This window comes from Camelus ferus, chromosome 7 (genome assembly GCF_009834535.1).
Source record: "Camelus ferus isolate YT-003-E chromosome 7, BCGSAC_Cfer_1.0, whole genome shotgun sequence".
Lineage (NCBI taxonomy): Eukaryota > Metazoa > Chordata > Mammalia > Artiodactyla > Camelidae > Camelus > Camelus ferus.
In genome coordinates this window covers 55,253,689-55,279,480 of record NC_045702.1, presented here as the reverse complement: position 1 = coordinate 55,279,480, position 25,792 = coordinate 55,253,689, and the positions used below count along the sequence as shown (strand labels likewise).

General features: G+C 35.8%; 1 protein-coding gene and 1 long non-coding RNA gene across 2 annotated transcripts in view; both read right to left on the bottom strand.

The window, feature by feature from the left end:
- THSD7A (thrombospondin type 1 domain containing 7A) overlaps positions 1-25,792 on the bottom strand; it is a 362,680-nt gene that overhangs the window by 216,357 nt on the left and 120,531 nt on the right.
- Positions 55-20,642, bottom strand: LOC116664955. Its single transcript, XR_004321512.1, has 3 exons — positions 20,633-20,642; positions 12,062-12,070; positions 55-246 (listed from the first exon to the last, which is right to left on the bottom strand). It is a non-coding gene; the product is annotated as an uncharacterized LOC116664955 (long non-coding RNA).

Here is a 25,792-nt window from a genome sequence, read left to right as displayed (position 1 = left end):
CTGGGATTACTGGAAACTTGCTTTTATTCATTTTCTTAATTTGAGGTAGGTAGATGACCCTTGCTCATAAAGGACATCAGAAACTAGGCACAGTGAAAACCCCTTACTCCTGCCTCATAACCATCAAATCCATTTCAATAAGTGGCAAAGAAGATGGCCCCGTGTGAAGAATCTTGTCTACTGCAGGTTTTCCTTTTCCTGAGCAATTAACTATCTTGCAAATCATGCTCTCTTCTCCCTCATGTTCTACTGGTGTACATACTATGACTGCAAGAGTCTACTAGCTGTATATACGTGTGCTAACAGATGTTCCTGGTAACCAAGTCTAGGAAGTAGAAAAATTCATTTTAGCACACTCTGCCTCTAATTTTACCCCCCAAATTAATTTTTCTCACATCCTCAGTGACTGTAAAGATGGGTAAGAGAATTAAAATTTAACTTAAAGACTTTGGGAATTGTCTGCATGTTCAAGGGTTCCTTGGAGTTTTATCAACTTACTCATTTCCTAAAAATGAACCATTCGGCATTAGAGAGCAATTTTACAGGATACGGAAGTCAGCAGCTTTAGTATGAAATGTGGACTTTTTACCTTAGACTCCTTCTTAGCACAGATGAAAACTTACTGACATCTGCATATATCATTTCCTTTTTTAAGGTAGCTAATAGGATTCTCAGGGCCTTAACAGACAAATTTATAAAAATTGAGATTATATTATTTTCGAAATTTTAAAGAATTTTAAAGATCATATAACGGCATGGTTTTCAAAATGTGGTCCATGGCATTTGAGGAATCATTTGATGCAGACTCTGGCCGTCTTCAATAGCTTGTGTGGGAAGGTGAGGGACAATATACAGGGTCGGGCTGTAGAGACACTCAGCCCCACCCCACTGCCCTCCTCCCTCATCCCTGCTTCCCTAAGAAAAGCTCCATTATTATTATTATTTTTTATACATGTTGAGATTAATACATAAGATTTTGTCTGAGAAGAGGTTTCTGTTGCTAAAAAGTAAAAATCACTAAACTAGGCTAACAGATTCACTCTATGTATGAAGAAAACAAGTGACACAGAAGGGAAGTAATTTGCCAAGTTTACATCTTGAATGAACAACAAAACCATCTTGGATTTCAATTTCCAGTTCTGACTTTTAATTTTAGGATTTATTCTAGAGTTTAGAGTTGGAGACTTAGATACTCCTATACAAAATAATTCACCTATAAAGAATAAAATATAAAGAATGCTTATAATTTAATTTAAACATTTACTTTTAACTAGGAAGATGTTTACAGCTTGAAGATGTGAAGTTTATTATAAACGGAATAATGGAATTGTAAATAGAGAAGAGATTGACTGAAAATACTGTGCAAACTAACCACAGTTGCATGAAAATAAGAACTGGATATGTGGCATACCCATTACGTTGCTTTATGAAGTTCATATGTAAAGAGTATTAAGGGGCTTAAAATACATTCAGGGAAACAGTCTTCCCAGAGCACTGATACCCAAACTTTACAAGCTAAGAAAGTCAGTGAATTTGTTACATCTGTCAGTATGGAATACTTGGTAATATTTTAATCTTATTTGTAATTTGACAAAGGAAAATACATATTCATAAAGCTGTTGATTCTCTCTTAGAGATTTTCTAAATACCCAGTTTGGGAATCAGAACCTAGGACCCTTCTCAATAAGGAGTATAGCAATATGTATAAAATTTTATAATTAATTCCACACATCTTTGCTATTTATTTCTTACTAAATAATAGACTGGCTCTATGGCCCCTTAAGAACAGAACTTTGCCTGTCTTCTGCAACATTTGATTTGATCATGTCTTTTAAAGTTTCACGGTTGGCTTTTGAATGAATTTCCTCAGTTATTTTGTTCAGAAAAGAGAGAACTGATTTGTAGATCTTAATATCCAACGCATTTTATGGTTCATGCTAATGCCAGCAGAAAGAAAGAAATTGAGTTCAAGAAAATTTCTACACTGTTTCATATACATTGATAATAAGTAAGCACTTCTAAAGTTTACTTAGATAACTAGAAAAAGCATACATTCTATATTCAAATTCAATTCAATTCCCATTCCAAAAATATTACCATAGATTCCTATTAACCAGCTACTTACAGATAACACTGTTCCATTTATTTTACTCCAAGTATATTTACATTGAGAACCAGAAGATAGAATATCCCAAGAAAATTCCAGAGATCTATAAAAATACACACTATACTAAAGGAAAATAAAACGCATGAAGGCACCAGAGAAAGTAGAGGTGGTAATGTAATCACAATGGAACCTGAAGAAAACCCATTCACTTTGCAGGCCTCAGCTGTTGTCTTATCTTTCATTGCACCTTGGGTACTGTACATGTGTCCAATTAACAGAACTCTTGAAAACTCAGATCTTCACTACTATCCACCTGATGAAGGGCTGTCTACTTCTGCTCTCCAAGTAGTCTTAAAATAATCATACATTGAACAGAAAAAGGTTCACAGCTAAAATCGCTCTTGACAGTTAAGAATTGTTAGTACAATTAGTTACCATGTTTCAATGAGGACAAATATTTTAAAGTGCAATTTGAAAGCACAATATGCAACCTCTGTTAAGGAAAGCATGAAGTCATCTCCCACAGACAATATAAGAAGTGATACTTAATTCATATGTCTATGCATAAATGTTAAATTGCAGCCCCACATCTCGTATTACTAAGAGTGGGAAGTGATGTTGGAAAAGTTATGTGTGTGTGTGTGTGTGTGTGTGTGTGTGTGTGTGTGTGTGTGTGTGTGTAGGGATGTTTGTTTTTTTTTAACAAGAATAGAAAGAATTTCCATTGGTTTGAATCTTGCTTCATTTATTGTTCTTGTTCATGATTACGTAAAGAGGACCTGGAATCTAATTGTGCAAAACAAAAGATAGGCAGCTTTCTACTTAAGGCTTGGATAATTTCTCTTTATGAATGGAAATGTATTCCAGCATACAGATTTGTAGGACTGTGTTTATTCAGTATCTTGCAAAGCACATCTAGGATGTAGGTCAATAAATATATGTAGAACACTTAGCTCAACAGATTTTATGTAAATCAAGAAAAAAATACTGGATGCCACTGAAAAGAAGTTAAAGCAACTGCTTACATATCCAAAATATTCATGTAATTGTTAGTCTCACAATACAAATATTTTCACTTGAAACTGATGCAAAGTTATGCAAAATTGTTACAACAACTTTAAATGAATGCTACTTGGCTTTGTTTTCCATCAACTGGTGCTTTAAATATAATTCTTAACTAAACTTCAAAAACATGCTGATAAAATAATGAATTTATTTTTATTCATGCTAAAGAGTAGTTTATAACATGCCTATTCTCTTCATGTCATTCAAATCTCTCTCCTTAGTTCAATCTACAAAAGACAGCCTTTTAAATTTAAAATTAGTATTTTGCCCACCACATTTAACAATGACTTCTTCTAAGACTGTTTTTATATGTCAAGGACAGGAGAACAATAAAAGGTTGAGTCTATAAAAGGCCACATTATTGACAGGTGGCTAGCAATTGTTCCAAAGAGCCTTATAAAAGGTAAACACTATAAAAGGAGCATGAGAAAATTATGCAAACTACTTTCTGTCCTTGTTTGCTATAAAACTCTCAAATGAGTCAGTTTCTTTTTTGACTAATCATGTTTGCATCCTTCAAATGAGATAGTGCATTTTCCCTCCTGGATCTGGTTATAGAACAGCATGTCCTAGTTTACTAAGATCAAGGAGTGCACAAACAGTTTAGTAATTCTGTCTCATGAATGCTGCACAGTATCCTACATTAAAATTCACAGTTCACAGAATTAAAAAAATTCTGTCTTTACTTGAATAAATCAGTGTAGAAAAAACTCTAGAAATTGCTGCTAATCATTAGGAAAGAAAATTCACAAATCTCATTAACTAGAGGTAACTAGTCTTCATATTTTGCTATCATTCTATGAGGCAATTAAAAATTTATTTACATAAATTTAAGATCAAGCTATAAGTTGTTTTATAATCTGTCTTTTTACTTTACAATATTCTATAAAAATAATTCCACTTCAGTAGGTGTTGAGAGGACTCAGATATTCACACACATAAACACACACACAAAGACTGAACCTACCAGACAGTTACTTAATCTCGTATGCATTTTATATTTGCACAACTAAGATCTATATTATGGTTGCACAGTATGTATCAATTTACCATGATTTACCTAATTGATACTCTATTTGTGGAAAGTTACGTCTTTTAAAAAATTGTTACCAATGCAAAAAGAACGTTAAAATAAACATCCATTGTTGTATATCGGTCAGGTAATTTAGTTAAAAGTTTTGCAAATTTTCAAGCTTTTGATATGTCTGGTATTGCAAAAGCATCCATCCAAATGCACCAGTTTGTCCCCCAAACAGCCATTTATGAATAAATATATTTTCTTGATATCTACAGATTGCTAATTCTCCAAATCTGGGCTTCTACTGGGGAAATCTTATTGCTTATTCCCTCAGAAGGTCCATCCTTTGTATTTTAACTATAAAGATAGTCTTTATTCCTTTAAATCCAATCCTTTGTGTACTGTGGTCTACAGAAAGAGCTCAAAGCTTCTGAAGAATTACTAATATTGTTCCTTTCTTCCAACACTGAAACATAAGTTTGCTTATTTTGTACTAATTTGGTCATTTCAAAGGAGTTTTTGTTGTGGGTAGAAGCAAACATGTAATCTTAAATATCTGTATTGAAATAATCCTGTAGAAACATAATCTGAAAGCCTGGCATACTGTGCCATTCAGTAACGTACCAGTGGATTCAATTATAAATACATACTCTATCCAGGAGACCCTTCTGCATTGATTTATGAGCATAAAAACAATTAAATTTTGAATATTTACCGACCTAAAGTAGATTAAAATTTCTTTTTAAAGAAAAACAAAAAGAGAGCACATAACTTTTTGACTTGAGTTTTAATTTAATTTCTTTTTAATTTAAAATAGAACTCTCAAATGACAAATCAGTTTGGTGGATAAGGAGAGATCACTGTGAAGTCAAGATGAGCTTTCATCTTCAATAAGTAATTAACCTTTAATAAGAAATTATGTAAGAGTATCAAATTAAACGTACAAAAATTAGAACGAGCCCTTTAGATCTGATGAGACAATGAATGATGAATCATTGACTAGGATAGCTGATTTCACAGCTGCCAAATATAGTAAACTATTTTCAGGCCCTATCAAGTTTGATCTCTCAAAAGAAAATTAGTTAACTTCTTTAAATCCTGGTTTCTCCCATTTGTAAAACATAGTATAATATGAACCATGTCATTTACTTCTACTGTCTCATAACGCCATCTGAGCCATAGGCTAAGGATCAATATTAAAGGGAGTATTTGTGATCAAGTTGTGAAATGCTTTTCTCTCACACAAAAAGATTCTCACTTTTATGTGACAACATTTTAAAGTCTGCATGCCTCAGTGATGCTTTCTTTAGGCTGGACTCCATTAAAGTGAATAACTGGGTCAAAGGGTATGACAATTTTAAGGTTTTTAGATACATGCTGCCCAACTGATTTTTCAAAGAAACTTGTAGAAATCTACATCTATCACTACACTCTCATCAGCATTGTTTCTATAATGTTTTTGTTAATTTGATAAAAACAAATCCACCTTTGTTTAAAATGAATTCTCATTACATACGACTTCAGACGTAAGTATTTCTTCCATGAATTATTTGTTCAATTACTTCATTTTCCAGTAGTATAATGAACTTATCTTTTTTCTCAATATATTGTTTGATATTAACATTTTCATGCTTTTTAAAATATATCTTCTCCTTCATGTTTATTTTATTTTTGTTTATGGTATTTCTATATTTTTGGTACACAAGCTTTTCACTAACACAATCTTATGTTTTTGGGCTGAAAAGTATTTTCAAGTAGAGAGCTATAAAAATATATTATTATTTCCAAAATTATACAAAAACTTCATCCTGTTTATAGATTCATTTAAAACAAATGTTAAATCTATCAGGAATTTATTTTGAGTATGTTTAAAGGCAAACTTCTGAATATTTAATTTTCTACACAGTAGAAAATTCATGTAACTTTACCATGAATACACAAAACTATTAAAGGTATTCATTACCATCAAAATGTGGCAATGAGAAGTGCTTAAAATACTGAACTCCCAGATTATATTGTTATCTCTTATTGCTACATTTTATTTATTATCTGCATAGTGTACAGCATACTTTCACATATATGATCTCATTTGATTTTCACATCAATTCTTAGATATGAATAACAAACAAGATTAACTGTTATACTATCTAGCAGGTTCAATCTTTTTACATCAAGAAAAATATAAAGCCATAACCCCCCCAAATATTTCTATCATTTTACTGGATTCAGTTAAGCATCCAAAAAAACAAGTTATATTAGCATATCTGAACAATCCAGATAGAGGATTTTTGTGGCTATACTGAAAAGTCCCTAGTTTCTGAATAATGTCCCATTCAAATCCTGGGATGTGCAAACCAATTTCTCAGGGAAAAGTATTCTTCAGGATGACAAACTGCAAGGTCAGTGTTTTCCTTCCAAGCTTATAAAACTCATTTGAGCTCTGACTACAAAAGAGCAAAATATACTAATAGCTTTAATGTATATTAAAATTTAAAAGATCTATTTGACCAGTTGCACTAGTCTACAAAACAATGTAACTCTATTTCCCCAGCCCCCTAAATAATGACAATCAAAATAACAAAAAACAAATGAAAGTTACATGGGATTTCATTATACATATGAGTGGCAGCAGAATATTTATGAAATGAGGATAGAAACTGTTTAGCTCAGCAACTTGCACCATGGCCTGGACCTGCTGGAGTGGTCTCTACTGTAGGATCCATTCAAAACTGGCAGTCTTCCAAGTCAACCAATAAATAGACTGTGGTAACATTCCCACGTGTGACATATCCTGCTTTCAGAATGCAAAGATAATGTGGGAGCCAGCCTCCAAAATACCCTCAGTGATCCCTGCTTCTTGGTATACATGCTTTCCTAGAGTTTCCTGTAACACTGGATAGAGTCGACCTGTGAAACCCCTAGGATATTGTGGAAATATTGGTATGTAATGTAGAAGTCTAGGTCAAAAAAAGACAGTGAGGCTTCTAACTTGGCTGCTCTTGGCTAATTCATTCTGGGAAAAGCCAGTTGTGATGTCATGAGGATACTCTAGTAGCCTTTTGAAAAGGAACTGAGACTTCTTGCCAACAGCCATTCAGTGACCCATGATCTCCCTGGAAGCAGATCCTGCAGCACCAGTCAACCTGCTGGTAACTGCAGGTCTGGCCAGTCCTGACCACAGCCTCATGAGAGACCCTGAGTCAGAACTACCCAGTTAAGCTGCTTTCAAATTTCTGACACAAAGAAGCTATGAGATAATAAAGATTATTGGCTATAACTGGCTAAATTTTCAGTTAATTTGTTATACAGAGATAGATACTTAACACAGACTATGGTCCTGGAAGAAGTATGATGCTGTAACCAAAATTTTAAAATATGGGAGTGGACCTGGGCAATGGACAGAGCTGGAAGGACAATGAGGAAAGTGTGAGTAAAAGCCAAAGGTGCTTTAGAAAAAGACTATCAGAAAAAGCCTAAAGGCAGCTGCCAGTAACAACTTAAAAAAGAGTGAGGAGAATGTTACGGAAATTTGAGGAAAGGGGATTCTTACATCACGACAGGAAGTTTAGTAATTCTGTCACCTATCACCTGCAGTAATGTGTAAACTAGAAAAACCTTATGAACTGGGTGACCTAACTCAGATTTTCCGTCAGAATGTTGAGGGTACCACCTGGTTTTTCTCATTAGGATATCTCTAATTTCTAGTCACCAAGTCCAAATAGCAATGTCATGAATATATAGAGGACTAGTGTGATGTTCTTTCTAATAGAAGGCAGAAGTGTTCATTGTCCCCAGGGTGAGGAAGTGAGTATGTCGGCTATATATTCTCATGTAAAAGAAAACATTTTTGATCCTTTTTACTAATGGGAATCAAGAAAAACAGCTTTGCTAGATCAGTATCTGCACATCAAGTGCCAAGCACAGTGTTGATTTGTTCCAGTTTAGATACCACATCTTTCACAGCAGCTGCAATTGGGCCTAATACTTGGTTAATCTGGCAGCAGCTTGCTGTCATCTTCCACGATCCATCTAGTTTTGCTTAACTTTTCTTAGGAACAATGCAGGTCAACTGAACAGGAAATATGATGTGGACCACGTCTCTTGCATCTTTTGAATGTTTGATGTGGCACTAATTTCTGGAATTCTTCCAAGGATGTAATGCTAGAGCATAACACAAAATGTTTCACTTCCTATCTACAATTCAACTCAATCTACCAAAAAGTCAAGACAGTTAGTAATTCTCAGTGGTAAGCCTCTGATGGTCAGCCTAGCAGGTGATACAGCAAAGCATGTATCCACTTGGCCCTATTCCCTGTTGGTCACGAACGGACCCATGATCATTCACATTAGCTCCCTCACAAGTTGTGCACGAGTGAGTTCTAAGTGGGTTTCTGCAGATGTCTTGCACCTCAGTGTCAGGGAAGCCCTGGGAAGGTAGGCCGCTCAGCCTACGGTAAGTTGTTAGTCTGCACCTACATGAATCTGGTTAAACCTGTGCAAAACTGGAAGTCACATGAGTAACTGGAGATGAAGGAGCCAAGAGTATCTGAAACAGCACATGAGTAGCATCACAAGCCTAGCAAATGAGAAAGGTTTTTGTTTTGTTTTTCTCCTAAAAATGCCAAACCAAGGGCATCTATCTTTCTATGAACAATATACCTTCAGGACAAAATTGCTAAAGACAATGCCTGAATTTTTATTATGTTTATTTATTCATTCCAGAGATATTTAGTGTGAGCCTACAATGTGGTAGGTGCTGTGAAGGGCAAGAAAATAGATGCATACTAAGATAAGAACTGCAAAAGGTGGAAACATCAATGGATGGAAGAATAAACAAAATGTGGTATATACATAAAACGAAGTATTTTCCTGACTTAAAAAAGGAAATTCTGATACATGCTACAACATGGATGAGCTTCAAAAACTTCAGCTGAGTGAGATAAGCCAGACCACAAAAGGACAAATATTGTATGATCTCACTTATGTGAGGTACCTAGAATGGCCCAATTCACAGAAAGAGAAAGCAGAATGTTACCAGGGGCTGAGGGGAAGGGTGAACGGGAAATGATTACTTGAGGTGCACAGCGTTTCCACTTGGGATGATGAAAATGTTCTGGAGATGGTTACTGGTTAATGGTTGCAAAACTATATGAATGTTAATTTGCTATACAGCGATAGCTACCTAAACAGACTATGGTCCTGGAAGGGGTATGCTGCTGTAACCAAAATTCACTTAGCGTCAGTGAGTTGTTCAATTAAAAATGGTAAAATGGTAAACTTTATATTATGTATATTTCACCAAATTAAAAAAATATAATGCTATAACGAACCTTAGCCAACACTTTTTATATTCCATTTATGATCTGAACTTTGAGAACCTTTCCAAATATAGCAACATGGTGCTAAGGTTCTAGGAAGTTACTGACAAGTTCAAAGCCTTGGGGGATTTTTTAAATTCCTTAGGCCTAGAAGCAGTTTATTTGACACCTTCCAGTAAAATGGGCAGGGCCAATAACAGATCTAACAGACTTTTCCTTGTCTTATTAAACACTGAAAAAAGTAGCTCAGAGATGCCACCATTATCATCTTAGGTCAAGTGCATAACATATTAAATAGGTAGTTATCACCAGAAATAATATATTCCAGGTTCTTCGTCTGATGATGTTATAATGTTAACTGCATACCTCGATCATTACAATATAGTTTTAACCAGTAATGTGAAATTATGGATATAATCTTCACAAAATGGAAAATAAAAAAGAATGAAAGAAACAACCTTTTGACATCTGTGCTGTTCTCATTACAAATCTAGAAACATACTTTATTCTTTGATTATTTAGGATTATTTTTTTACCCATGGTTAACAAATATGTATACATCTGTAACATTTTTAAAAGCTCATTTTAGATATATATTATGTTTTAGTGCTCCCCTGCATGTAATAAACCACTCTTGTAAAACAGGACCAAAGTAGATTTTCCCCCTAATGTGATATAACAATTAATAAGGCTCACACACACAAAAATGTTAATTTCTTCCTTTTGGGCACTGGGGCAGAACTACGTTACAAGCAATTATTAAGGATAATAATAATTCAGTTTTTATCTTCTCTCTTAAAAAGACTACAGTTATACATTTAGGAAGCTGAGAATCAAGACTTCTTTACAAGAGACTGTAAAGCCTTCCTTCATGGTTAACCTTAATCAATGCCCATATGCATTGCTGTATATTGTCATAACCTCCATTTAATTGAATTGCTATCACACTAAATGCTGTAATTATACAGAATTAGAAAAGTAACTGAAACATTAAATTTTCAACACAGTAAGTGGTACATATATGAATGCAAATGTAAAGTATATGTAAATATACTTTTTAAATTCAAATATTTTTTGCTACCAAAATACTTCATCTGAAGCCAAGTTAATCCTTCCAAAGTCCACTTGTTCAAGGAACTTGAGTTTATGGTTTAGGGCAGTAATGTGCAACATCAGTGGCTTGGAAATGTCTACGAGACCTTAAATTGCTATTTGGGGAAAATAACAACTTCGGGGAAAGTCAAGTGAATTTTGTAAAGCTAAGCATGAGCTCAAAATTGTAAGATGCTATGAAAAATAATGAGTAAGAAATTAGTTGAAGATTTGAATGTAAATGCTTCAGTTTCCCAAAAACTGAACTGGGGAATATCTTATTTTTTTTAGTAGGATCTTTCCAACTTTGATAATAAAATATAAACCATAATCATGCACAAATTTCTTAAGAATCAGATTCTTTGATCAATATTTTTCATATAGTAATTATAGCTTGGAAAATGTTGGCATATTAAAGATAGCCCTAAATTAAGTTATAGAATGCAAAGCCATAACTGGATTTGATCAATGTTGAGTATTTCTAATTCATGTCCTTTCTTAATAAAATCAGATATTTGGTTTTATCTTTAAAGAGATGTTGCCAATAAAGTGGTGCCAAAGATGCATACAGTTCTGTTAATTGTTTTTTTTTTTTTTTTTTAAATAACTGTGGACACTACAACTTCAGGAAAAATTTCTTTTAGGTTGAAACATCGCCTTATTCAAATTTAGGGAGTCAGAAATAAACATTTATATTCTGATTTTTGTTTCTATGCACATTTTTTCTATGTATAAATTTCTCCTTGATTATTAAATTTCCATGGCTGAAAAATTCCACAAGTATTAAATAGCTATAATTTTAGAATTATATTATATTAATACCAGTTTATGAAGCCAGTCTATACTTTGACACATCATTAGTCTTCCTGAAGACTCATGTAGATGTGATTCTTCTTTTGCTTGATTAAAAATCACAGTAAGGATGCATTTAACAAACATACTACATATCAACTGAAATTAACTCAGGGCATTAATACACATGGTTTCACTGAGTAATTGCTTCCAAGAGTATGACAGAGTATCAACTAAGGCAGATGGTTAGATGAGGAATAGGGGAGCTGACAACTGCGCCTTCATGGAAACCGTAAAATTAAAACTGAAGGACACCATAGTGATAAATAAGACCATCCAAAGTTAAGTGCAGGGTATACAGTTATTATCCAAGCCTGGGTCAGAGCCCAGGAGTCCTGACTTGCAGTTCACATTTTCTGACTTCCCACTCTTGCATTCCATCATTGGAGACTTCAGCCCAGAGGAAGAGCTCACAGGGGAACTCTATTTCTCAAACTCTAGTTACTAAATTATCAAAGTGGCCTACGGCTCCAAAATAATTCACTAAATTATAAACAAAAATTATCATTTTCTCAGAATCTATGATTTGGAAAGATCCCTGGAGATCCTATAATATAATCTTTCTTCATCTCAGGTTCTTTTTACCTCAGATGGAACACTTCTGGTAACAAGAGCTCACTGTTCAGCAAAGTTGCCCATTCTGATGATGGACAGTTTTATTTACTAAAGATATCTTCCCAATATTCCTATAAAATTATCCTCCCTAAGAATTTTAACCTAATCTCTTGACAGCCTTCCAAATATTTTTGAAACTAAATACTAGTTTCCTTCTTCTTCCTTATTCCTAGTAAGACTTCTGGTCTGATCTCTAGGCTTGTTGCTTTTCTGTGGCACTGTTACATTGTGCAATAATACCACAGAGCAATTTGGAAACTAGTAAATAAAATAAAATGGGGTAGACAAATGATAAATAAAATACCTGACCACATCCACATGTCCTTAATTCTTACTAAGATTAAAAAGGTAAGTAACCTCATATCCATTCCAAAATGAGTCTCACCAGGAGCCTCCTAATACTCTGTTAACTCATCTCTCACAAATTCTGTTGAGATTCAAACTTTCTTGATTTATACTATGTTATGTAGTGAGTTTACTGGCTATGGCCATCCTTTTGGTAATTGTTTGGCTAACTCAGCCCCACAAGAACAAAGGCATATGCTGAAAATCCTGTCCCTGAGTATCTATTCTTCAATGAATCCTTATCCAGAGGCTGACTCGAGGAACTAGATGTGCGTTTCACTCAAAGCTCTTCCAGATTCCTTAATCAGCAACCCTCTCTGACCCAGGCTCTTGAGGTGCCATGCATTCATTCAGTTATGACTTTCTAAACATTTTTCTCTTAGAAGGCTCCAATTCCATTGCATAGTCCAGTATTGATAACTTTTAGGTTACATTTAAAAATAAATGTTCCTAATATATATTTGCATGCTTTGATATTGTGTGCATACAATGCTACAAATAAGACTGATTACATAGCAAATGCTTTACACATCTATCTGCATCAATTTAGTATTCTTCTGGTGGAAAGAAATGAGAATTATTTAAATCAAAATTACACTCATAAATTAAATTCTCATTATAGGAAGCAATTCCAGAGCTAAAAATGTTCTGAGCATTCTATACTGAATGTTCATTATTTGCTAGAGTACGAAGGTCAGAGGGGCTCACAGTTCACAGATGGGCTCTGGGCTAAATAGGACACACCAGAGGGACAGAGGAGGCCTGCATTTGGATAACCTAGACTGTGGTTCCCTGCCAGAATTTAATTTTAATTTTTAAAAATTTTGTTTTACTGTGGTAAGAACACTTAACATGAGATCTACTCTCAACAAATTTTTAACTGTACATTTATTGTTGACTATAATGTACAGCAGATCTCTAGAACTTACTCATCTTGCTGAACTGAAATTTTATGCCCAATGATTAACAGCTCTCCATTTCCCCCTCCCCTAGTCCTTGGCAACCACCATTTCTTCTCTCTGCTTCTCTGAGTTGGACTATTTTAGACACCTCCATTGTGCACATTGTTTCCATATCTTGACTACCATGACTGGTGATACCATTCCTCCAAAGAAGGCATACAAATGGCCAAAAGATCTATGAAAAAATGCTCAATGCCACTAATCATCAGACAAGTGAAAATTAAAGCAAAATGAGTTATCACCTCACACCTGTCAGAATGATTATTACCTAAATAATGAAAGACAACAAATGTTGGTGAGAATCTGGAGAAATTGGAACCCTTGTACACTATTGGTAGGAATGTAAATTGTTTCAGCCATTATGGAAAACAGCACAGCAATTCCTGAAAAAATTAAAAATAAGACTACCATATAATCCAGCATTCTCACTTTTGGGTATTTACTCAAAAGAACTGAAATGAGTATCTTAAAGGGATATTAACAGAATTTATTTTTGCTAAATTCTATTTATTTCTAATAAACTCATAAAATCAATATTTTAAATGAATTCCTAAGTTTAGATCATTTGCTTTTTAAAAAATAAGAGTGCCAATCTATCTAATTAATTAATGTTTGTGACCCTGTTCATATCAATACCTGGTTAATTGAACAATTCCATTCAATATAATAAATATTACAAATGCCTAGAATTTTAAGCAGCTGTATCTCTTTGCTAGTCCAAAGAATCAGAATTATTTCTCTCATTTACTCAGGAACTTCTTGAGCTGAAAAATACCTAAAATCAGAGGTTCATGGAATTTTCTTTCACATAACTGAGAAGTCACTATTAGAGGAGTCAGAACAGTTTTTAATGTAGAAAAACATGAAAGAGTATTGTTATCTTCTTTTTTAAAAATATGATGGAGAAAAAAAGAATTAACAGTTGATTATTCACAACAAATTCTGATGCAAGCTCAACATGATCCAACTGTTAAAACTGCCATGTAGTAGAATTCATATAATGTTCTCTTGGCATTATCTTGAAGAGTGGTGATGAGAAAACATACACTTTAGCCAGTAGCCTTAATGACACACTTTAAATCATAGCTTCCTGTCATATATTACAAGTTAGCATTTAATACTTTCAAACAGCAGAGTGAGTTTTGTGCATTCCAGTCAGAGAGGAAAACTAGGCTCACTGAGAGCCTAAAGAAGGAGGGCATTCATTATATTGCTACTTGGGAACTCAATGCTTGATGGAAGTAGTGAGATGAGCTGGAGAGGGAGAAATGGAAATCATGGGATTTAAGGTTGGACAGACACTAGTGTGAAAGTAGACAATTCCAGGAATAGGGAACAACATGAACAAAGCCAGGAAATATGGACTGTGTATAAACAGGCACATGGAACACAGATCTGAAATGGAAAGCGAGCTTGGGACCAGGTTGAGAAAGCACCAGGAACTTTTCTGTAGGATTCACCGAGCTTAATGTGTCTTATAATACCTTACTGTAGGTAAACCTTAACTTCCTTACAGTAATCTGGTTTAACTGTGCTCATTCATCCTCTTCTCATGTAGAATTTCTCACATTATCTGTCGCACAAGGTCTGACCTATTGTAATACTGTGTCTTACTTTGTTTACCAAGTATTTTGCATATGCAAACCTATTTCTCCAGTAAGATTTAAAGCTACTCAAGGGTAGAAGTTTTGTCATGTTCCTTCTGTAGTTTCCACTTTAATAATGGTAAACTGCCAATAAAAATTTACATGAAAGTTCTTTCCAGAGAACATTTAAGACATAAATGGGATTGCTCCTTAATATATACTTGGTGAGCTGTAAGAGTGCAGAAGATGGCTGTTTCAAGAAATCCTCAAAGGAAAAATTTCTAAATTAAAACAAACAGTTTGACATCCTGTATGAATTATCAAGAGGCGACAAAACAGAGTACCCTGGCTATGGAGGTCAAGCTTATATTAGCCTCAGAAAGTGACAGTAATGAAAGTCAAGTACTAGACAGGATGGCCACTCTGCCAGCATTAACAGGGGACCAGCAGTCAGTGAATCCAACATCAAAAATTCATTTATGTCAGGGCTAACAGGTGAGAAAAATAAACTACAACTTAAGAAGTTTGTGCCTAAAAAATAATCCAAGCCTCGAGGATATTAGGCAATTTAAATATAAAGCCTGACTACTGCTTTTTAAGATAGAGCCACCCGTGAATGCTGAAAATGAGATTTAACATAGCAAATTTTAACATTATTTTCCTTCTGCTTTATTTTCTTTTTTTTTCCCCCTGAGGTTTTCATCAGGAGGATGCATGTTTATCATGTGTATTTTATTTTAGACTTGTTTGTCACTTGCTAAAGTGCTTGTGAAGATGACTGTAAGAAGTGATGGAATTCAAATTATTTTCCTCACATAGGCCTCCTTTCAACCCTGATGATGTTAATGGCTGACTCATTATTTCAATGGCATTTTCTTCAATGTCACGATGTCTCTCTGAGGGTGTGTTACATTTTCATAATTGCTACCTTCCCATGTATTCTGGTCTCTCAATGTGACAAACACTACCCCTAAGATTTGAGATTCACAGCTCTCACAGGAAATCTCCATCTCATAGAGGATTTTTTATTCATTTGGCCAACGGCTGAATTTTTTATCTGTAGATAAGCAGTTTTTCAGAATTGTATACCACAAAAAAAATTCCAGTCTTATGTTCTTTGATATCTTGCAGTTTTCATGACATAAGGAATTATAAAGCAGAGGCTATTGGTGAGGAAATTCCTTTATCTCTGACTTCTCTGTAATTCCTGGTAAACGTGGTAATTTTTGCTTCTCTTCAAAAGAAAATGAGCATATGTAAGATGCACTGGAATATATTTTAAGATTCTTAGCAGAACTCAATACAATGCTTTATGACTAAGGATGAGTGGGGAGAAATGGAAATTAACAAGTAAGGGTATATTTCTGAGGACTTAAACTGTACTTTTTGGAGGTATTTCCAAAAGAAAAATGTACGACATATTTTGGGCTTTGAATTTACTCAAATTAAAAAAACAAAACAAAACAAAAATTGTCTTTTGTTTGTCTCTAGCTCTTCTGGTTATTACCCATTTGTCACTGATTTCTTACTGTGCAAATAATCGGTCATGAATAACTCAGATCCCATTTACCACAGAAGCTATCCATTTGATGAGAGCAACTTATTAATGTGCGTAAAGGCACTAGGGCATCCTATACTCACACCTGGGATTCTAAAAGTGCAGGCTGTGCAAGCCCACTTTGGCCCACCTCTAACCGTTCTCTGCACCGGCCAGTCAGAGGAAGCTTTTCAAAATGCGTATCTGCTAATGTCACCTTCTTGTGCAGAACTTGTTGATGCCTCGCTTTTGCTCTTATGTTAAAGCAAAGCTTGTTAGCAAAATCTGGAAATCCCACCAGGTTCTGACCTACACCTCCCTCTCCAAGCTTATCTGGTATTTTGCTCCATCTCAATTTTGTGCTTTAGCCACACTTGCCTTTCTACACCATTTCCCCCCAAACAGATCTACATTATAGCACTGAATGTGTTGCAATTATTTCTTTATGTCTTTAGATTATTGGTACCTTAAAGGCAAATACTTTCTTGTTATTTTTCTATCCCCAATGCTTAGGATAATGCATCTCACACATTAATTGCTGCAACATAAATACTTGTTCAATTAATATATATTTAACAAATAAAATTTCATTTGCCTAATTAGAAAAATTTATCATTGCTAATATATTAGTGAGTAGAAAACTCCATCGATGAGCACAACACTTTAATGCAGTTAAAATATAAATTTCCACAGAAGTCCTATCCAAGATTCTAGACCCTCGCTACTCAAAGTGTGATCCAGGGAACAGCAAAATCAGCAATACCTGCGAACATAGTAGAAATGAAGAATCTCAAAACCTACCCCAAACCTACTGAAGCATAATCTACATTTTTAGAATCTGACTCTTGAAACTTTGCACAGGTATTAAAGTTTGAGAAGTGCAGATCATTCATGTACACTGATTTATAAAAGAAACTTTTGTATCAATCTAGATAGAGAGGCATATGCCTCTAGCTGTGAAGAATTAATATGGAGAAAAAGTTAATTTTTTCAAGAACAATTTATGAGTTCATTCATGCTTTTCAACGAAGAGATAATGAGTAGCAACTATCTGCTAAGTATTGTGCTAGACACTGGACATACCATGATGTTTAAAAGTGATGCAGTTACTGCCCTCATGCAGTGTTTCACCTATTCAGAAGATTAGCTTACATAAAGCACACAAAAACTTACAGTGAGGGCAAAGGCTAACAGAAAATTCAGGTTAATATAGATCAAATAAAAATTCTAATAAAATAAAAGAGAAAATGATTCCAAACGTCATCTCTCATTAAAATCAACTACATCTAACATAAATATTATGAATATAAGCAATGATACTGGAACGTGCCTGCTTTTATATGAATGTCACATTTTGATGTAAAAAGAAAATATGACAGCCAAGTAAGAACAAAAAAACAGTTCAACAGTACATAACAAAATATACAGAAACATATATATCCAAGCAAAATAAGATGAGAGTGGAATCTTATATTAATAATAAAAATTTAAATATGGGTAAAAATAGTAACTAACATTGAATTCTTGATTAATCCTTTGACAAAAGAAGTTAAATCTCCACCTGGTAACATACACTGAAATAAATTACACATGAATACAAGAGTTAAATATTAAGAAAGAAACCAGTTACAACCAGAATTCAGAAAAAATACATGAAAATTTTAAAACAAAGAAAGAAGTCTTCTGCCACTGATCCTTACTCACTTGCTTGGGTCTGACCATCTTTCCAATGAGAACAATTAGAAAAGCTAGCTAAATTAAAAAAAAAATCTATGTGAAGTCATCAGAGAAATATTAATGCAGCAAGCACTTGAAGAATTAAGATCCCAGAAAAAATGAGTGCAGAATAGGTAGTCTGTTACTTGTCTCACTTGTACTCTTGAGGTATTTTTCATTTCTTAAAACAGTGGCCACTAGGCGAAGAAGATGAGCAGAAGTGTTAGCAGTTTTAAGGACCTGGGAAGAAAATATTATGTCCAGGGTTGACCAGGAAGAAGAAAAACAACCTCAATCAAGACTGAAAAATTGTGAAGAGAACACATACAAGTGACTAATGTTAGAAACATTAGAAAAAAAGAAGACATCCTCAGAGATTCTACAGACATTAAAAAGTAAAAGAAGATATGACAAATACTATGCCAAAAACTTGAAAATTGAAATAAATTCCTAGAAAAACACAAAACTTACCAAAGCTGACATTAAGAGACACATGAAAATTTAAATACATATTACTCTATCTATTCAATCCATACGGAAAACATCCTCACAAAGAAATTTCTTGGTCCTTGATAGCTTTGTTGGTGAATTCATCCAAACATTCAAAGAAAAAAACAACATTGTAATAAATAGACGCCTACAATATTCTAGAACATAGAGGAAAAGGGAATCACTACCAGCTCATCCTATAGAGTCATAATAACCTTGATCCCAACATCTGACAAGGACATTAGAAGAGAAGAAAATTACACACCAACCTGTCTCAGGAACACAGATGTTAAAAAAATAAGAAAATTTACGGAGCCCATCCAACAATACCTCAAAAGGATAATACATCATAACCAAATGGAAATTTCTCCAAAAATACAAGATCAGTTTTAATGTTTGAAAACCAATCAGTGTAATTAAATGAGAATTCCCTCAAGACGTACTGTTAAGTCAAAGTATAATATATTAGACTAAATATAGAAGAAAATTTTATTAACAAAAACAACAGGAATGACATATGCAAAAAGCTAACTGATTTTTTTCTGCCTTGTAAGATAATGGATTTTAATTTTATTCTCCATTTTGATACTGTTTTCCTTGATTTTTAATAATTAAGTATGATAAACTTCCTTTAAAAAAGAAATGTAACATGCTACAGGAAAAACAGAAGTCATCCTAGTTGTGGGCTTTTTTACTTCTCGCTACCATTATGACTAAAAACTGCCTTTTTATCCACTCCTTTTATTACACTGGTGCTCTCTGGACTCAACCCTAGTATAAAATCCTGTTATTCACCTTTTATTGTTTTCAGTCTCTATTATCCCCCATCTTTTATGAGAGAGTCAAATTTATTTTTCTAATATAAGGTATTTAAAGAAGGCAAAGAAGTTAGCTATTAAAACAATATGTAGGGGTTTTGAAGGACCTCCAAGCATATGCCTATTATCCTTATTGATTACAAAGTGCAATCCATGGCCATCAGAAGAACAGAATGCTAACAGTATACTGGTATCAGATATATTTGTTTGTGTAGAAGCTTGTCTTTTATTATACTTCTTTGTATCACTTAGGCTCTGTAAGCATCTATTTCCTCATTTTTATATAGATGATAACAGAACATACCTCCAAGGGATGCTGTGAGCATTAAAGAGATCACACACTCAGCGTTATTATTACTGAAAGAGAAAAACTTAGAGATCAGAAATCACATTTGCCTAAGGTTCAGAGATATACTTTGACATTTCAGTTACTCAGCAATGAGTAGCAGATAGCCATTGAACCTGACGCCAGGTTGTATATGGCTATCATCTGTAACATTTTAAACTGCTTTGCACATAGAAACATAAAAGATAAGAGATACAGGCTTTTTAAAGCACTTAAATTACTATCAAGGATAGAGCAGCAGAACAGATTCTCAAGTACATGATGGTAACCTTAAAGTGCTTTTTCTAACCTCTGAATACTGTCCCCTTAACAGCATTTACTGAGATCCCACTTTTCCTTGGAAACAATCCTTCCCTTTAGACTCTATCATGGATCACCTTGACAGCCTCTTATCTTTGTCACATTTTCGTTTTTCTTATCTTCCCTTTCAAGGGCTGAATGGAATCAATAAGAGAGTGTCACTTTCTAATAAGATAGATGCAAATCAAAGAAAAGGGAAAGGGTGACTTAAGTATTAAATTGATCGGCCTGTTACTTGTGGCAGAATTTTACAATTCAGGAGCCATCAACACCAATTCACAGGTAGAGAAGCATCAAAGGATTTGTCTGTGATGTCAAGCAGAGTTTACCTGGCTGCATCTTGATGGAATAAGCACGTTTAGATCCCAAATAAAGAAAGGAAAAAAAATCCCTGGTTGTCTCTGCATATGTAAGGTCATGCAACAAAGCTTACTTCTAAGGAAATGCGAATGTTGATAGAGCCAACCCTCTGAACTAGTTATTATGCCGTGATGCCAATTTCCACAGAAATCGTTCCTGCCCATTAATGTTAATTACCAATAATTTTCAGACCCTGCCAACTAGAACAGCTTGGCAGGCATATAAATTCAATAAATACAATATGAGTAGAACTAATAAGTGGTAGTAAGGTCGAGACCTAAAACCCCAGAGGAAAATAAGGCAAATGTGAGTTGGGTTTCTACTGTGTCCTCAGTTGAACCTTTCTTGATCTGTCAGCCACACGCAGCCCACATTCAAAAGCTGTTCTCATTCATTCTTAAGAAAACTTTCTGTAGTGTGACAGTTACAAACCCCCCACAATATTGGGATATAATATTGGAGCACTCATCTCCTTCTTACAATCTCTAGATGTTTGCAGACAAAACTCTCTTTGTATAGGGAATTTTACTTTACTAGACGGAAAGGTCTCTGAGATCGTAAGGCACAGCAGAAAAAAGCACTCTTGAGAGTCCTTAAGTTGCACCACCCACTTCACTTTTAGTTGCAGGAACAGATCCAGGTTTTGTGGGATCTGAAGCTTGTACAATTTGAGAACCCTCTCTGAGAAAAAAGAATACCAAGTTACAGACACAAAATTAGGTCCAAGAGTGAATTTTTAGATAGAGTGAGAAAATAAATAGACACAAATAACAAGTTTTTAAAAGACAGTGAATATAAAAAATATCTGACCACCCAGGGCTTTAGAAGGTCTCTGTGCAAGTGAGAGGCTTTCTTCTCCTCAAAGTAACCCTCCTCTAATTAACCACTTAAAGGTGGCCAGGTTATTTACTTACTGACCATCAAAGTAAATATTTGGACCTCAAAAGGCTATAAGAAATAAGTTAAAAAGAGAAGACGGAGAAGATGGCGGAGTAGAAGGACGCTCGCAGGTCACCCTCTCCCACAAATACACCAAGACCCACATCTACGGACCCACTCAGCCAACCAGAGCACCTGTGGAACTCCGACAGAACATCGCCCTCTTCAAAAGATAAAGACGCCAAAAATCTGATAGGAGAAAAGGAAAAAAGAAAGAACAAAAGGCAAAGCAGCGCGGGACAGGTCCCGCGGGGAGGGAGCGGCAAAGGAGGACTGGCACTCGCTCGCTGGGTCTCCCCTCTCCAACTGAGAGGCCAGCAGGATGGAGGGAGAGCCTCCGAGGCTCGGATCTGTACAGAGCAGCCCTTGACTAACAGAACTAAGTTAAACGGGCACAGAGCGTCCCCCCGACACCCAGCCTGAGACGCCGGCCGGCAGCGGCGGGCAGGGCCAGGCTGCACAAGCCAAGCGGAGGACGGAAGTGGCTGCACAGAGGCAGCCCCGGGGGAACGCAAGGGGCTGCGCGACGTGGCTGTGGGTGCACAGGGCAGAACCACCTGGGCCCTCCATAAAACAGCAAGGTTGATGTGCTCTCGGGGGAAGGGTGCACACCCCCATCTCTAAAAACCCGCGGAAAGTTTTCGGGGGAAGAGAGGCGGGGCTCAGGCACAGCCACCATATCCTCCGCGCTGAGCACCCAGGCGGTGGCGGGGGCGAAACCTGCATCCGCACTGAAGAGCTTAGCAGCCTCAAAGGCCAGACTGAGACTGGCCTGCAGCCCGGGGCAGATAGGATCCTTCCATCCTGGTCCCTCGGAGACCTTGCTCCACGGGGACAAACAGGGAGCTGGGTTTTGCCTCGGAGCAGGGACGGGGCTGTCCCTCGGTCTTCCCCGAGCCCACAAGCTGAGCGCCGACCAGGGCGGAGCACCGACCAGAAGCGCGCAACCGCACAGAGCAGCGGAGCTACCGGCTGCGGTGCAGGTAGACCGAGAGCGGCCCCCTAGCCTTTCGGGCAGGAACACAGCCCCAGACCGAGGTGCTGGGAGGGGGCATGACCCGCCCTCCTACCCGGCCAGTCTGCAACATCTGACTGCGGCATCCGGAGGGGCAGCGACCCGCCCGCCCACAGCAGAGAGCTGCACCTGACCCGTGTTAGGAGGAGGCGCGATCTGCTTGCCGACAGGTGCTGGGAGCAGCACAGAAGAGGGCGCCAACGGAGGGCCTCTGAAAACAGCAAGCTGAGCTTCCAAAACAGGACGAAGACAGAAAGACTTCACATTAAAAGCACACAGACTCCAGGAGAACACCGACAAACCCCCCCTCCCTTTTTTTTTAAATCTGTTTTTACCTGTTCTATTTTCTATTACTCTCTTAATCTTTACTTCTTAATTCACTTCTATCTCTCTTGGGTTTTGATGTCCTGCTATTGATTAGACACAGGTTTCAAATACATCTATTCATCCCCCCCCCCTTTTTTTGTAAAGGTTTCAAAAGGACGTCTCAACCCGATTAATACTCTGCTTCAACTCACTTTTGTATTATTCATTATACACTGTTTTCAAACCCTCTTTCTCCCTTCTTTTAAAATTCTTTCTCTCTCTCTTTTTTCTTTTTTTCCTAAGTTCTATTCCTAAATAGGCATCAGATAGATAAAATCCTTAAGGACCAAAATAAACAACTGATACTCCATAAACCACAGTGCCAAAGAGGTATGAGCAAGATGAAGAAGCAGAAAAACCTTTCCCAATTAAAAGAACAAGAGAAATCCCCTGAAAGAAAGATCAACGAAATAGACATCGATAGCCTACTAGATCAAGATTTCAAAAAAGGAGTGATCAAATTGCTGAAGGAATTAAGAGATAGTGTTTAGAGATAGAAAATATGTCAAAAATGAAATTGAAGCTATAAAGAAGAGCCAAGTAGAATGGGTAAACTCATTGACAGAGATGAGGAATGATCTAATAGCTGTGCAAAGCCGACTAGATAATGCAGAGGAACGAATTAGTGATCTAGAAGACAGGGCAATAGAAAGCACCCATTCAGAAGAACTACAAGAGAAGCAAATAAAAAATAATGAAAATAGCATAAGGGACCTATGGGATAATATAAAGCGTCCCAATCTTCGCATAATAGGGGTCCCAGAAGGAGAAGAAAGATCAAAGGGGATTGAAAAGGTTTTTGAAGAAATCGTGACTGAAAACTTCCCAAACTTAAAGAAGGAATCAGATATCCAAGTACAGGAAGCTCAGAGGGTCCCAAACAGGAAGAACCCAAATAGACCCACACCAAGACATATCATAATCAAGATGGCCAGAGTCAAGGATAAAGAAATGATTCTAAAGGCAGCAAGAGAAAAGCAAAGAGTAAGTTACAAGGGAACCCCCATAAGGCTCTCAGCTGATTTCTCTACACAAACACTACAGGCCAGGAGGGAGTGGCAAGATATATTCAAAGCCCTGAATGAAAAAAAGATGCAGCCTAGGATCCTTTATCCAGCAAGGCTATCCTTGAGGATAGAAGGAGAAATTAAGAGTTTCACAGACAAAAAAAAGCTGCAGGAGTTTAGCAACACTAAACCCATGCTAAAAGAAATATTGAAAGGGCTATTCTAAATAGAAAAGCAGCAGGATGCTACAGAAATGAGAAACACACAACTGGAAAGGTGATAACTCATGAATTACAAATAAAGTAAACATGAAATTATAAAAGAAGACATACAAATCACTGAGAGTGGGAGAGGGAGGCAGGGAAATATAGAATAATTTTTTCTTTCTTTTTTAAATTTTTTTAACAGTAGGATGGGTTTGAGATCATGTTACTATCAGTTTAATAAAAACAGTTGTAGTAATGGGTTGATAGATTTACAAAAAAAGGGTAACCACAAGCCAAAAATTTACAAAGGAGTCACAAAAATTAAATAAAATCCATGACAATACAAAGGAAAATTACCAAACCACAAAAGGAAGAAGAAAGGAACAAAGAGGATATACCAATTCAACTGCAAAGATAAGTTCAAAATGGCAATAAACACACATCTATCATTAATTACTGTAAATGTTAATGGACTAAATGCTCCAGTCAAAAGACACAGAGTGGCAGGCTGGATAATAAAGCAAGAACCTTCAATATGCTGCATACAAGAGACCCACTTTAGGGAGAAGGACACATATAGATTGAGAGTGAAAGGATGGAAAAGGATATTCCATGCAAATGGAAAAGCCAAAAAAGCAGGTGTTGCAGTACTGATTTCAGACAAAATAGACTTTAAAACAAAGGCCATAAAGAAAGATAAAGAAGGACATTTTATAATGATTCAAGGAGTGATACAAGATGAGGATATTACACTCGTGAATATATATGCACCCAATATAGGAGCACCTAAGTACATACAAGAATTACTAACAGAGATAAAGGGGGATATTGATGGGAATACAATCATAGTTGGAGATTTTAACACTGCATTAACATCACTAGACAGATCTTCCAGACAGAAAATAAACAAGGCAACAGAGAAATTAAATACTACAATAGAAAAACTAGATTTGGTGGATATTTTCAGAGCATTACACCCCCCAAAAATAGGATATACATTCTTTTCAAGTGCACATGGAACATTTTCCAGGATCGATCATGTACTTGGGCACAAAAGAAACCTCAACAATTTTAAGAAGATAGAAATTATCTCAAGCATCTTTACTGACCACGATGCCATGAAACTGGAAATCAACAACAGAGAAACAAAGGAGAAAAAAAGGAAAGCATGGAGATTAAACAATATGTTATTGAAAAAACAATGGATCAATGAGGAAATCAAAGCTGAAATTAAAAAATACCTTGAGACAAATGATAATGAAAGCACAACCACTCAAAACCTATGGGACACAGCAAAGGCAGTGCTAAGAGGGAAGTTTATAGCGATACAGGCCTTCCTCAAAAAAGAAGAACAATCTCAAATAAACAATTTAACCCACCACCTGAATGAATTACAAAAAGAACAAAAAGCCCCAAAAAGCAGCAGAAGGAAGGAAATAATAAAGATCAGAGAGGAATTAAACACAATAGAGATTAACAAGACCATAGAAAAAATCAACCAAACCAAAAGCTGGTTTTTTGAAAAAGTAAATAAAATCGACAAACCTCTGGCCAAACTCACAAAGAAGAAAAAAGAGAGAGCACAAATTAGCAAAATAAGAAAGGAAAATGGAGAAATTACAGCAAACAAAATAGAAATACAGAATATCATACGGGAATATTATGAAAAACTATATGGAACCAAACTGGATAACCTAGAGGAGATGGACAAGTTTCTGGAAACATACTGTCCA